The sequence below is a fragment of the Pongo abelii genome, chromosome 7, assembly GCF_028885655.2.
Source record: "Pongo abelii isolate AG06213 chromosome 7, NHGRI_mPonAbe1-v2.0_pri, whole genome shotgun sequence".
In the NCBI taxonomy this organism is placed as follows: Eukaryota; Metazoa; Chordata; class Mammalia; order Primates; family Hominidae; genus Pongo; species Pongo abelii.
In genome coordinates this window covers 114,213,826-114,226,383 of record NC_071992.2, presented here as the reverse complement: position 1 = coordinate 114,226,383, position 12,558 = coordinate 114,213,826, and the positions used below count along the sequence as shown (strand labels likewise).

Genomic DNA, 12,558 nt, shown 5'->3' with positions numbered 1-12,558 from the left:
ATTTTATTAATAGTTTTTATATTGATTGCATGTTGAAATGATATTCTGGGTATGGTGGGTTAAATAAAATCCAATATTGAAATTAATCTCACCTGTTTCTTTTTGCCTTCTTAACGTGGCTACTAAAACATTTAAAATTCTATATATGGCTTGAGTTACATTTCTATTGGACAACGCTGGTCTAGACTTAAGAGGAGATTTGGACATTTCTGAATGTCCTCCTGGGTGTGAGACAGAGCAGAGACTCTTCTTAGGGGACTGCCACCCCACACCAAGCATGGAAATAAAGGAAAATCTGGAGTTCCTTCAAGGGAAATTCCAAACACCTAGCCAGCCCTGAGATGTAAATAAGCAACCTGATAAGCAAGAGGGTAATAATTGCTGAAAACAATAGCAAAGGAAGTTAGAGCCACAAGATGTTCGATTCCCTATAGAAACTAAAGACAGGTCGGGCATGGTGGCTCATGCCTGTAATCCTAACACTTTGGGAGGCTAAGGCAGGAGGATCCCTTGAGCTCAAGGGTTCAAGACCAGCCTGGGCAACATAGGGAGACCTTGTCTCTAAAAAAGAATAACTAAAGATAGCATCTTAACATATGTCCCTGAGTTGTTTTTCAGAAACTCACACCCCCCACCAAATGGAAAATGTCGTTCACTGGCACATAGATCTCAGGTAAGGGAGAAGCGAGGACTCAGTGCCATTCTTTGTCCTAAATTTCTTCCTGAGGGGACTTGAAGAGTCACATGCAGAGGCCAGACCTCAACGTTCCTTTCTGCTGACCCCATGTTTTTAAGACAAAGCTTTGCTTTCTTAACCAGAGAATCTTTGAATCCCCCAATGACTGGTAAGCCCCTGCTTCAAAATATCCTACCTTTTTAGGCCAAACCAATCTCTAACCTCCATGTGCTGATTTATGATTTCACTTCTGCTTTCCTGAAGTGTACCCCTGCCTTTAAAAACCTTTGCCTGTAAGTCAGCAGGCAGTCTTAAGCACAAGCTGCCCAATTCTTATTCCTTGGTGTCCTGTAAATAAATGCCCTCCTTTCCCTCACTGCAAATCTTGGTGAGGGTGTTTGTCTTTAGTGTGCAGGGTGAGCTGACCCAGGTTTGGCTCAGTAACAGGTGGAGCTATTAAGGCAGCAGTGGAACAAATCTGAAAACCTGAAACGTAAGCATATCTTGTAAAGGTAGAATGATTTATGAGCATCTCTGTCTTGTTTGCACCATTGTAAAGGATTTCTTCCTAGTGCTCTATGTGCTGGACACTGTGCTAGGTGTTGGGGCTACAGGATAAACCAGGCAAAAGTGGTCCTGCCCTCCTCAAGCTTGCTCTCTAGCTACGTGATTCAGTCTCTCCCTTCATCAGGAGAGTTTCAGCTACTGCTGTCCTTGGAGGAGAATGGATAGGGAAGCATGACATTTGATATTTATTTGTTTTTCATCATGACTAAATGTATTGAATGTTTACTCTGTGTCAGCCACTTTTAATTCCTTGTCTCGTGGAATCCTCATTAATCAATCACCCTACAAAGCAGGAACTATTATTATTCCTGTAAAGCGGTGTAAACTGAGGATTGGGAAGTAAAATAACTTGCCCAAAGCCAAACAGCTGGTCAGAAACAGAGCCCAAATTGAAACCCAGATCTGCCTGAATGCAGTGTTCCACAGCTAACCACTATACATATACTACACTGGCTAACTTTCTTTTTTTAGAGAGAGAGGGCGGGGGTGGTGTGGGGGGCATGGCATGGGTCTCTCACTTTGTTGCCTAGGCTGGTCTTGAACTCCTGGCTTCAAGAGATCCTCCTGCCTTGGCCTCCCAAAGTGCTGGGATTACAGGCGTGAGCCACTGCACCTGGCCTATTGCTGTTTTACAACTGAGGAAACTGAATCCCAGAAAAGTGAAATAACCTGGCCAAGATCATGCAGCTACTAAACTGTGGCAACATTATTTGAATCTTAGTCCTCTTACATGTAAAGTTCTTTAAATATTCTATCTCTCTAAAGTTTCCATAAAATATATATTTTAGTGGCACATGCCTGTAATCCCAGCACTTTGGGAGGCCGAAGCAGGCAGATCACTTGAGGCCAGGAGTTTGAGACCTGCCTGGCCAACATGGCAAAACCCCATCTCCATAAAAATGCACACACACAATAATAGCCAGGTGTGGTGGTGTGCTTATAATCTCAGCTACTTGGGAAGCTGAGGCATGAGAATCATTTGAACCTGGGAGGCGGAGGCTGCAGTGAGCCGAGGTTGCACCACTGCACTTCAGCCTGGGCAACAGAACAAGATGCTGTCTCAAAAAAATTAGAATTAAAATTAAAAAAAGGTATATTTTAAACATGTGTGGAAGATAAAAGTTAACCTTCTTAGCTTGGTGTGTTGGTGCACACCTGTAGTCCCCTGTAGTCCCAGCTACTCGAGAGACTGAAGTGAGAGGATCAAGTGAGCCCAGGAGGCTGAGGTTGCAGTGAGCCGTAATTGTGCCGCTATACTCCAGCCTGGGGCACGGAGCAAGCCCCTGTCTCAAAGAAAAGGAGAGGAGAGGAGAGGGGAGAGGGGAAAAGGGAGAGAGCAGAGGAAAGGAAGAAAGACAGAGAGAGAGGGAGGCGGAGGGAGGAGGAGAATGAGAGAGAGAGAGAAAGGAAGGAAGGAGAGAAAGATGGAGAAAAAAGAAGGAAAAACTGGGGGGAAAATCTAACCCTCTTTGACTAGAGACTACAAGATATCCCAAGACGTTGTAGGAAGACGGATTAGTACCTTCTAGAGCCATTCTCTCTTCCCCTAAGTAGCCGGGGGTTGAAAAAAAAAACCTGCTATAATGTGAAGAAGATAAAAGTTCTCCTAGACTCGTACTTCAGAGTTGGAAACATTTGGAATGATATAGTCCAAACCTCTCATTTCACAGATGAGGCCCAGGGAGATACAGGAACTTGCCCAAGGTTACCCAGCTAGTTGGTGGCAGAACCAGACCTGGAACACGTGCTGCTTTGCACAGTGTATGCCTCTCTTCACAACCCTCCCTGCCCCCAGGAGCACCCAAATGAGGGCCTTGGGGAATTTCAGGGCGGTGTGTGTGTTTGGGGGGGAACTGCTAGGGGGTGCCCTATTGGCTGACAGGAGGCAAAGCTTACTCTGCCTCATCACACATGTAGTTTTCATCACAACCCCAAGGTACTCGTGAAGAACCCAGAGAGGCCACAGCACACAGCAGGGCCCTGCAGAGAGTACTACTGGAGTAGTCCCTGCTTTCCTTATCATCTAAGACACACCAGTGCTGTGGATCCAGATAACAGGACAAATAGTATAAAAACAAGATTCGCCCAGAACCTGGAAACAAGGGGAGGGTTTCGCTTTCCTTGCTTTTCTTCCCTTTAAGCACATGCAAGTCCAGGAGAACAGCTTTTCAGAGGAAGCCTGTATAACTCGGCAGAGCAGCTGTGGGGCTTGACTGGCAAGACAGGTTTAGGAAGCCGTGTTTGGGAGGAGACGCCTGCAGGAGATGCAGATGACACTCCATGCTGATCCTGGAAATTTCACACACAGTAAAAAATTCTAATTAGCAATCTGGGCCAAAAGCTGTTTCTGGGAGTTGCTCTCCAGGCATCAAGCTGTTCCATGGCATGGGTGCCCACCCAGCCACGACTCGCTGTCCCTGCACACATATTTGCACTTCCTACTTCCCTCTGGGTGTTCTATATTCCTGCCATACTCTCTTCTTCTCACACTTGCATCAGCCACACTCTTCTCTAAGCCCTGCTCAAGAACCTCGACCTCCTTGAAGCTTTTCCAGACCCTGTCCAGCCCGAAAATCACTCCTTTTTTTGGAATCCAAGATTCATATCCTCCTGTATTTAGCACTTAGTTATCGAGTTCCTAGTTGATTTATACTTATTTATCTTTTTACGTATATGTTCTGTCTCTTAAACTGGAATTAAGCCACTTACAGCAAGGGACAGATCCAGTTTCCTCCATGAATTCCAAATTCCTTCTTGGTACAGAGCCACGTGAGTGCAGGCACTCCATACACTTTGGATGTTGATGATGACAGTGACATTGATGATGATAATGGTGATGGAGGAGAATGAGGAGAGAAGAAAGAGAGAAAATAAATTTGTCCTAAGGGACAAATTGAATGACTATTGAGATCAAACTCCAGGCAAAGAAAAATCTGAGAAATGCTCAAATTTATGTCTGTGACACTTCTACTTGCCACGTTTGTCACATCTGGTTTCACAGGCCACTGCCTCAGTGTTAAATGCAAAGCTGGATTGTCTCTTTCATTCCTTTCCTTGAGGACAGCACCGTGATGGCGACTTTCATGTGTCCACTTGACCGGGCCACAGGGTACCCAGACATTTGGCCAAACATTATTTGGGATGTGGCCGTGCGGGAGTTTCTGGAGGAGCTTCATAGCTGAACTGGTAGACTGGGTACAGCAGACTATGCTCCCTAATGTAGGTGGGCCTCATCAGTTGACTGAAGACCTGAATACAACAAAAAGACTGAGTCAGAGGGAACCTCTGCTGCCTGACGGCTTGAGCTGGAACATGGGTCATTTCCTGCCTTTGAAATCTAACTGAAAAATCAGCTCTTCTTGGGACTCAGACCTGCCCACTTTTGGACTGGAACCTACCCCACTGACTCTCCTGGTTCTCAGGCCTTCAGACTCAGACTGAAACTGCACCATTGGCTCTTTTAGGGTGTTTAGTTTGCCAACTGTAGATCTTGGGACTTCACCTTCATAATCATGTGAGCCAATTCCTCATAATAAGTCTGTGTGCGTGTGCATGTGTGTATGCCTATCTCCTATTAGCTCTGTTTCTCTGAAGAGCCCTGATTAGTATATGCTTCTACCTGGACATCTTCATTGAGCAGCAGAAGTCTTGGCTCCACCACAAACCAGCAGTGAACATTAGGTAAATAATTTAGTTTCTCTAAGCTGAGGTGTTTGCTTTTGCTTTTTAAAAATGCACATTTTCACCAGGCACGGTGGCTCATGCCTGTAATCCAAGCATTTTGGGAGGCCAAGGTGGGTGGATCACTTGAGGCCTGGAGTTCAAGACCAAGCTGGCCAACATAACAAAACCCCATCTCCACTAAAAATTAAAAAACAAAAAAAATTAGCTGGGTGTGGTGGTGCCTGTAATCCCAGCTACTTGGGAGGCTGAAGCATGAGAATTGTTTGAATCTGGGAGGCGGAGGTTGCAGTGAGCCAAGATTTCGCCACTGCACTCCAGCCTGGGCAACAGAGTGAGACTCTGAAAAAAAATTTTTAATTCAAATTTTAATGAAGAGAGGTTGGTTAATAGGTACAAACATACAATTAGGTAGAAGAAATTAGTTCTAACATTGGGTAGGAGAGTAGGGTGACTATAGTTAACAACAATGTATTGTATATTTCAAAATAGCTAGAAGAGAAGAGTTTAAATGTTCCCAATACATAGAAATCATAAAAAATCAGGGTGATGGATACCATAAATGCCCTGACCTGATCATTTCACATTCTATGCATGTAACAAAATATCACATGTACCTCATAAATATATACAAATATTATGTATCAATTAAAAATAAATAAATAAAAATACAAAATACAAACAAAATATAAAAATGCTTTCTAAAAACACAAATGTTCTGCTTACTTTACAGAGCTTTTGAAAGAATCAAATGAAATAATAGAGGTGACAGTATTTGTAAACTATGAACTGGAAGGGAAAGATAATACTATGATGTGGCTGACTACTTCTTTCTTTTTTTTTTTTTTTGAGACAGGGTCTTGCTCTGTTGCCCAGGCTGGAGTGCAGTGGCATGATCATGGCTCACTGCAGCCTCAACCTCCCAGGCTCTAGTCATCTTCCTCTCAGCCTCCCAGGTAGCTGGGACCACAGGCACGTGCCACCACACCCAGCTAATTTTTCTTATTTTGTAGAGACGAGGTCTCACTCTGCTACCCAAGCTGGTCTCCAAACTCCTGGGCTCAAGCAGTCCTCTGACCTTGGCCTCCCAAAGAGCTGGAATTACAGGCATGAGCCACTAAGCCTAGCCCGTAACTACCTCTTGACCTCCGACCTGTGGCCATTTGTCTACCTCTATCTTTCTCACTCCAGGGGATTTTCCATTTACCAATTACATCTAAGATCTGTTGTGTCATCACCCCAAATCAAATATTTTATTTCTAAAATTAAGGTTTTTATCTCATTCCCCTCAATATTTCTCCAATTCACAAGCAGCCTTACCAGTAACAAACCTATTATGTAGTAAGATTTGAGGGGCAATTTTGCCCTTCCCACCTCCATCTACCCAAATTCTTACCATGACTGATATACTCCTTTGGGTTAAGACCTTGTGTTGCCAGAAGAGTCCATTTAGAAAGCAAACAGACACAGAAGATCTATTATGTCCATACCTTGGCATGGATTCATTCTTAGACTCCTCTTTGAAAGTAGAGAGCAAAGGAATGAGAAGTGAGGTGGTATGATTTTAGACAAGGCAGGGGAAGAGATGCTGTCTGTGGCGGACTGACCTGGGTAGGACACAGCCTTGGGAAGTCCTGCACAGCCAGAAGTCAGTAAATGCAGGTGGGATGGGGTATGGAGGGAGGACAGGAGTTGGGGAGGGTTATGGAAAAAGGCTTCACAATAAGTCAAGGAAAGGTCAGTCTTAAAGCAGGGTGGGCACTAGATTAACATTTTGTCCACTGAATACTTTTGTTTAGGGCTGGCTCTGTTCTTGTTTCTCCAGGCCTGAGACCAGATATTCTTATCAGCTCTCTTCTCCCTTGGCCTATTCTACCTCCCTCAAATCATCTCTCACTGCTGTTTTTAAATTCCACGTTGCTTGGATCCTGTCTTTGCGTCTGGTTCCCAAAGATGCAATTCTGCCTCAGGCCCTGAGGGTCACACCAGGACTGTGCAGTCTTGGTACTCCCCTCAATGGGTTTCCCCCACTCTGAGCATTGTCTCCCTTGAGTATGGACTGATCCCAACATCCCTTTCCCAGAAGCCTCCTATGGCTTCAAAGTGATAAAACTCCTGGCTCTCCCCTGATTCCTAACCTTTTCCTTATCTAAGGTTCTTTACAGTAATAACTGACATTCCTATGGTGAATTAGAGTTTTGTGAAATTTTATAGTCATCTATAATCTGACTGTCACCCCAACACTCTACTGAAACTCTCAGGAAAAGATCACCAGTGACCACCTATTATTGTCAAAGCCAATAAACACATTTCATTTTCTGTCTCAGTACCCTTTCTGCAGCTGACGGCTTTATTCAACACACCTTCATTTTTGTAGTTCTCTCCTGTCCAGGTTTCTATAGCACTGCTCTATGCTGGCCTTCCACAATATTGGCAATTGCTTTCATCTGCTCAGCATCTCTTTTCCTCACCTTGGTAATGCCCCATCACCTTGAATAGAGTGGGCATATGATCCAGGTGGGCCAATCATAATACCAAATCCTTCTGTCCTCAGCGATTGGTGCAGGAATGGGTCACATGTCACAAAGCAGACCAATCAGAGATTTTTTCCCTGGACTTTCTAACTGAAGCTGGTTGGGAATACCCTTAATCAATTGGTTTTGCTGCTTAATACATACCTTCAAAATCTCAGTGGTTTTTATCTATCTAAATTTATTTTCTTGCCCAAGAGTCTACAGGTCAGATATGGCTCCATTGAAGACAGCCGGGATTGGCTTCAGGTCCACTTCATAGGTTTCTTTTTCCTCCCTGGACCAGTGGCTACTTGGAGTTCTCTTTTCAGAGAGGAGCACAGGAATGCCTCTAAAAACCTTGGCTTGGAATTGTCACCCTCACCCTATCCACGTTTCTATTGGCCAAAGCAAATCATGTGCCCAAGCCCACCATCAATGGGAAGATGCCTCTGTGGGAGAAATTGTAGTCACTGAGCAATGGGTGGGGATGTACAAGGCAAATATTCCTGTGTCGGGGGCATGAAGAACTGTGTAGTCCAATCTGCCACACTCCCCCTTTCCTTTGTCACTCTAAAGATGGCATCAGGAGCCCCTGTGGCCATAATCTCACCATGTGAAGCTGATCTGAGGATGAAGCCCAGACGGCACAATCAGGTTCCCAGATCCAGTAGTCCAGCTCCAGCCCTGCCTTCCCAGGTTTTAGTTAGGAGTTAATGTATTTCCCTTTGAACTAGAATCCTGTCTCAAATACCGAGAACCCTACAAATCCATGCTCTTACCTCTTAGGCAGTTTTTGTTGGCCTTGTGTTCTGTAATCTATCTGGAATAGGGGTCAGCAAATTGTGGCCTATGGGGCAAATCCAGTGAGCATGCTGTTTTTGTAAATAAAGTTTTATTGGAACACAGTCACATCCATTTATACACATGTTGTCTGTGGCTGCTTTCACGCTGCAATGGCAGAGTTGAGTAGTTGTGACAGAGACCATATGGTCCACAAAACCTAAAATATTTACTATCTAGCCATTTACAGAAAAAGTGTGCTGAGCACTGCTCTAAAAGATATTGGCTACTTGCTAACTATGGCCAGTCTCATCCACCTGTATGCTGGTGAGTCCCAGATCTATTTCCCTGGCCCTGACCTCACCAGCGCACCTTAGAATAAATTCTGTACACCCTTTCCTGCTTGAATATTCTACAAGTTCCTCAAATTCTATGAGTCTTGAAACCAAACTCCGGTTCCCCTACACTGGTTCCTCTTTCCTGTTCCCCACATCAGTGAATGGTGCTGCCTTTTTACTTAGTAGCCCCAACTACAACAATCTTAGACTCTCCCTTCTCCCACCTTTCCCTGCCCCATCAGCAGGTCATGCCAATTTTACTTCTAAACATTTCTTAATCCCTCTCCTTCTCCCCAGCCTTTCTCATATATCCTCATTTGAGCCATAGCAGTCCCTAACTTGTCCCCTATCTTGTGTTTCTCCCCTTAAACCACACCGAGCCACACCTGTGCCTCCAACAAGGGAGATTTTACAGCACTAAGCTTGCCCTGCTGCCTCCTTATCTTAAGCTACTTAGTGGTTCCCCATTAAGAGTCAAGACTGACCTTGATCCTCCAACACACAAAGCCCTCAATTTCCTGGCCCTGTCAGCCTCTCTATCCTTACGTTAGTGTATCACCTAAGGGTAATGTGGAATTGCTTCATGTGGATACATACATACTCTGCTGTCTTTGCCTGTGTTCTGCCTGCTGCAAGCCCTGTTCACCCTCGACCTCCCTTCTTCATGTGGCTAACTCATCTCAGGGCTCTCAATAGTCATCACCTCTTCTAGTTAGCCATCCCAGGCTGCACCTGCCTGCCCAACCTGAGCTGGCTGCTTCTTGTTTGTTTCCTCTCACCCTTGTGCTGAAGTTAACTTGTAACATTGAGCCTATCTATTAGCATGTCTGCCTGCTCACAGCCAGTTAAGCTCCTCATGCCTTATCCAATTTCATGTCCTGGGCTCCTGGCGCAAACTTAAGTATCTGGTGAACTGAGCTGAAATACAGCTCACATTACTTAATGTTCAAAAAAGCCTTTAAGATAAATATTATCATTCCCACTTCATGAATTAGGAAACTGAATCTCAGAGAATTCGCCCAAAGTCATACAGCTGATAAAGGTCAGAAGACCACACTTTAATCCAGGTCTACCAATCTTGAACTTTTCAAACCTGTTACCACAAAACTTCGGTTTTTTTCTGGATGGGTCTTTTTGCGTTAGTTGTAAAATATATTATGGTTATAAAAAAGCACACTTGACATAAGTGTATACCTTTAAGAATAATAGTAGTACAAATGCCCACGTAACACATAACCCAATTTAGAAAATAGAACGTTGCCGAACCTTTCAACCACTATCAGAATTTTTGTGTTTATCATTTTTTGCCCCTTCCTTCCTTCCTTACTTCCTTCCTCTCTCTCTCTCTTTCTTTCTTTTTCAGACAAGGTGTCATCCTGTCCCCCAGGACAGAATGCAGTGGAGCCATCATGGCTCACTGTACCTATACAGATCTCACCATGTTGCCCAGGCTCGTCTTGAACTCCTGAGCTCAAATGATCAGCTCACCTCCGCTTCCTAAAATGCTGGGATTACAGGCATGAGCCACAGCACCTGGTCTATCCTTTGCTTTTCATTAGGTCTTCCCACATATAGATAGATGTACTTTTAAACAATATATTGTCTAATTTTGCATGCTTTTGAATAATACTGAATATAATCTTCTATGGATTTGCTATTATTATGTTTGTGGGATTCATCCATGTTGCTGTGGGTATTAGGCGGTTGTCATTCAGGTAATTTCATTGCTGTGTTCCATTATATAAATGTATCAAAATTCATTTGCCCACTATTCCTGCTGATGGACATTTGAGCTGCTTCCAGTTTTTTGTTTGTTTGGTTTTTGTTTTTGTTTTTTTTGCTGTTACAAAGAGTGCTGTTATTCTTATACATCTCTTCTTCTGTCCAGGTATGGAAGTTTCTCTGGGGTATATACGTAAGAGTGAAATTCACATGTACATCTTCATCTTTACCAAATACTGTCAAAGTCTTTCCAATGTCAATAGCATCAGCACTAAATAAGAGTTTCTTTTGCTCCACATCCTTATCAACACTTGGTATGCAAATTAATTTTTTTTTTTTTTTTTTGCCAACCAGCAGGTGTAAAATGGTTCTCATTGGAGATATTATTTTGTATTTTTCTGATTACTGGTGAAATGGAAGTATTTTATATCTTTATTAGCCATTTATAGTTTTTCTTATGAAGACTACCTGTTTATATTTTTGCCCATTTTTATACCATGTTGTCTGACTTTTTCTTATTGACCTGAAGGAGTTACTTATATATTCTAGATGTGAATCCTTGGTCAGTCATATGTGTGAGAAATAAAAGTTCTGAGTTTGACTTTTGTTTTGTTTTGTTTTTGAGACAGGGTCTCACTCTATTGCCCAGGCTGGAGTGCAGTGGCATGATCACAGCTCAGGGCAGCCTTGACCTCCCGGGCTCAGGTGATCCTCCTGCCTCAGCCTCCCTAAGTAGCTGAGACTACAGGCACGCGCCACCATGCCTGGCTAGTATTTTTGTATTAAGGTTCTCAGTTTCTGACTTATCTTTTTACACTTTATGGTGCCTATTGATGTATAAAAGTTCTTAGTTTGGCTGGGCATGGTGGCTCATGCCTGTAAACCCACACTTTGGGAGGCCAAAGTAGGCAGATTGCTTGAGCCCTGGAGTTTGCGACCAGCCTGGGCAACATGGTGAAACCCCATTTCTACAAAAAAACCCAAAAATTAGCTGGGCGTCATGGTGTGAGCCTGTAGTCCCAGCTACTCATGAGGCTGAGGTGGGAGGATGGATTGAGCCTGGGAGATCAAGACTTTGTCCTGCCAAAATTGCACCACTACACTCCAGCCTGGGCCACAGAGCAAGATCCTGTCTCAAAAAAAAAAAAAAAAAAGTTCTTAGTTTTATTGTAATTGCACTTATGAATCTTTGTCTATGTGGATTGTATTTTTTAATTTGTTTAAGGGATGCTTCCCTATTGTAAGGTTATAGCCGGCACTTATTGAGTACTTTCTATGTTTTGGGTACTCCTTATCATCTCCCTTTTACAGCTGATGAAGACAAGGCTCAGAGAAATTGAGCAACTAGATGAGGTCATACAGCAAATAAGCAGTGGAGTCAGGATTTGAACCCAGACAGTCTGCCTTGTGTTTGCACTTTAACAATTGCCAAACTGTTGTTTATAGAGATGATGTCATATGTTATTCTATAAGATTTAAAGTTTCGCCTCTCTCATCAAAGTGTCTAATCCGGACTTGGCTTATGACGTGAGATACCTGAATTAATCCATACCCTTCTCTACTTTGGCCCCTTAAAAGCTCCTAATTTGAGTAATGCTTATTGTAACACAACTAGTATTGACTGAATTGTGCTAGAGATGAATTTAAAAAAACAAAACAAAACATTTTATTCATGGGAACAATCAACACTGCAGACTACTAGAGAGGGGAGGGAAGGAGGAGGGCATAGGTTGAAAAACTACCTACTGGTACTCTGCTCACTACCTGGTTGCAAGAAACCCATGTAACAAACCTGCACATGTACCCCTGTATCTAAAAAAAAAGTTGAGAGAAAAAAAAACTGTTTTGTTAATGCTGCCAGTGACTGATCCCAGGCAAGGTAGGCAAAATCTAACCCTGCTCTCTAAGTAAATGATTTGGCACCAGAGTAGAGTTCTTCAAATTAACTGAGGAAGACAGACCTCCACGTTTCAGCCCTTTTTTTAGCTTTTGGCATCCCGTAAAGTGAACAGGATATCCCCTGAAGAAATCCCACGAGAGGTAGAGGCCGTCACAAAGTACGGAACAATCTGCACAGCTCTGCCTACACTGCTGGGACCAAAATAGTTCACATGGCATTCCTGCCGCCTCCTTGTGAACTGTGTGGGAAGGAACGCTGGTCACGAATTCTTCGTTTCAACCACCCACACACACTAGGACAGCAGCAGCAACAGCAGTGACATCTTGGAATCTAGAGAACAGCACGTGGTAGGCTGTACATCAGATCTTCTCTGCATCATGT

The 12,558-nt window shown here is 43.5% G+C and overlaps 1 long non-coding RNA gene across 1 annotated transcript in view; it reads right to left on the bottom strand.

Annotated features, from left to right (window-relative positions):
• Window positions 1-3,255: 3,255 nt before the first annotated feature.
• Window positions 3,256-12,558, bottom strand: part of LOC129047701 (uncharacterized) — a 50,669-nt gene continuing 41,366 nt past the window's right edge. Inside the window, exons 5-6 of the long non-coding RNA XR_008509420.2 lie at window positions 3,953-4,492; window positions 3,256-3,532 (exon numbers count right to left, since the gene is read on the bottom strand). This is a non-coding gene — a long non-coding RNA (uncharacterized LOC129047701). The remainder of the gene's footprint in view (window positions 3,533-3,952; window positions 4,493-12,558) is intronic.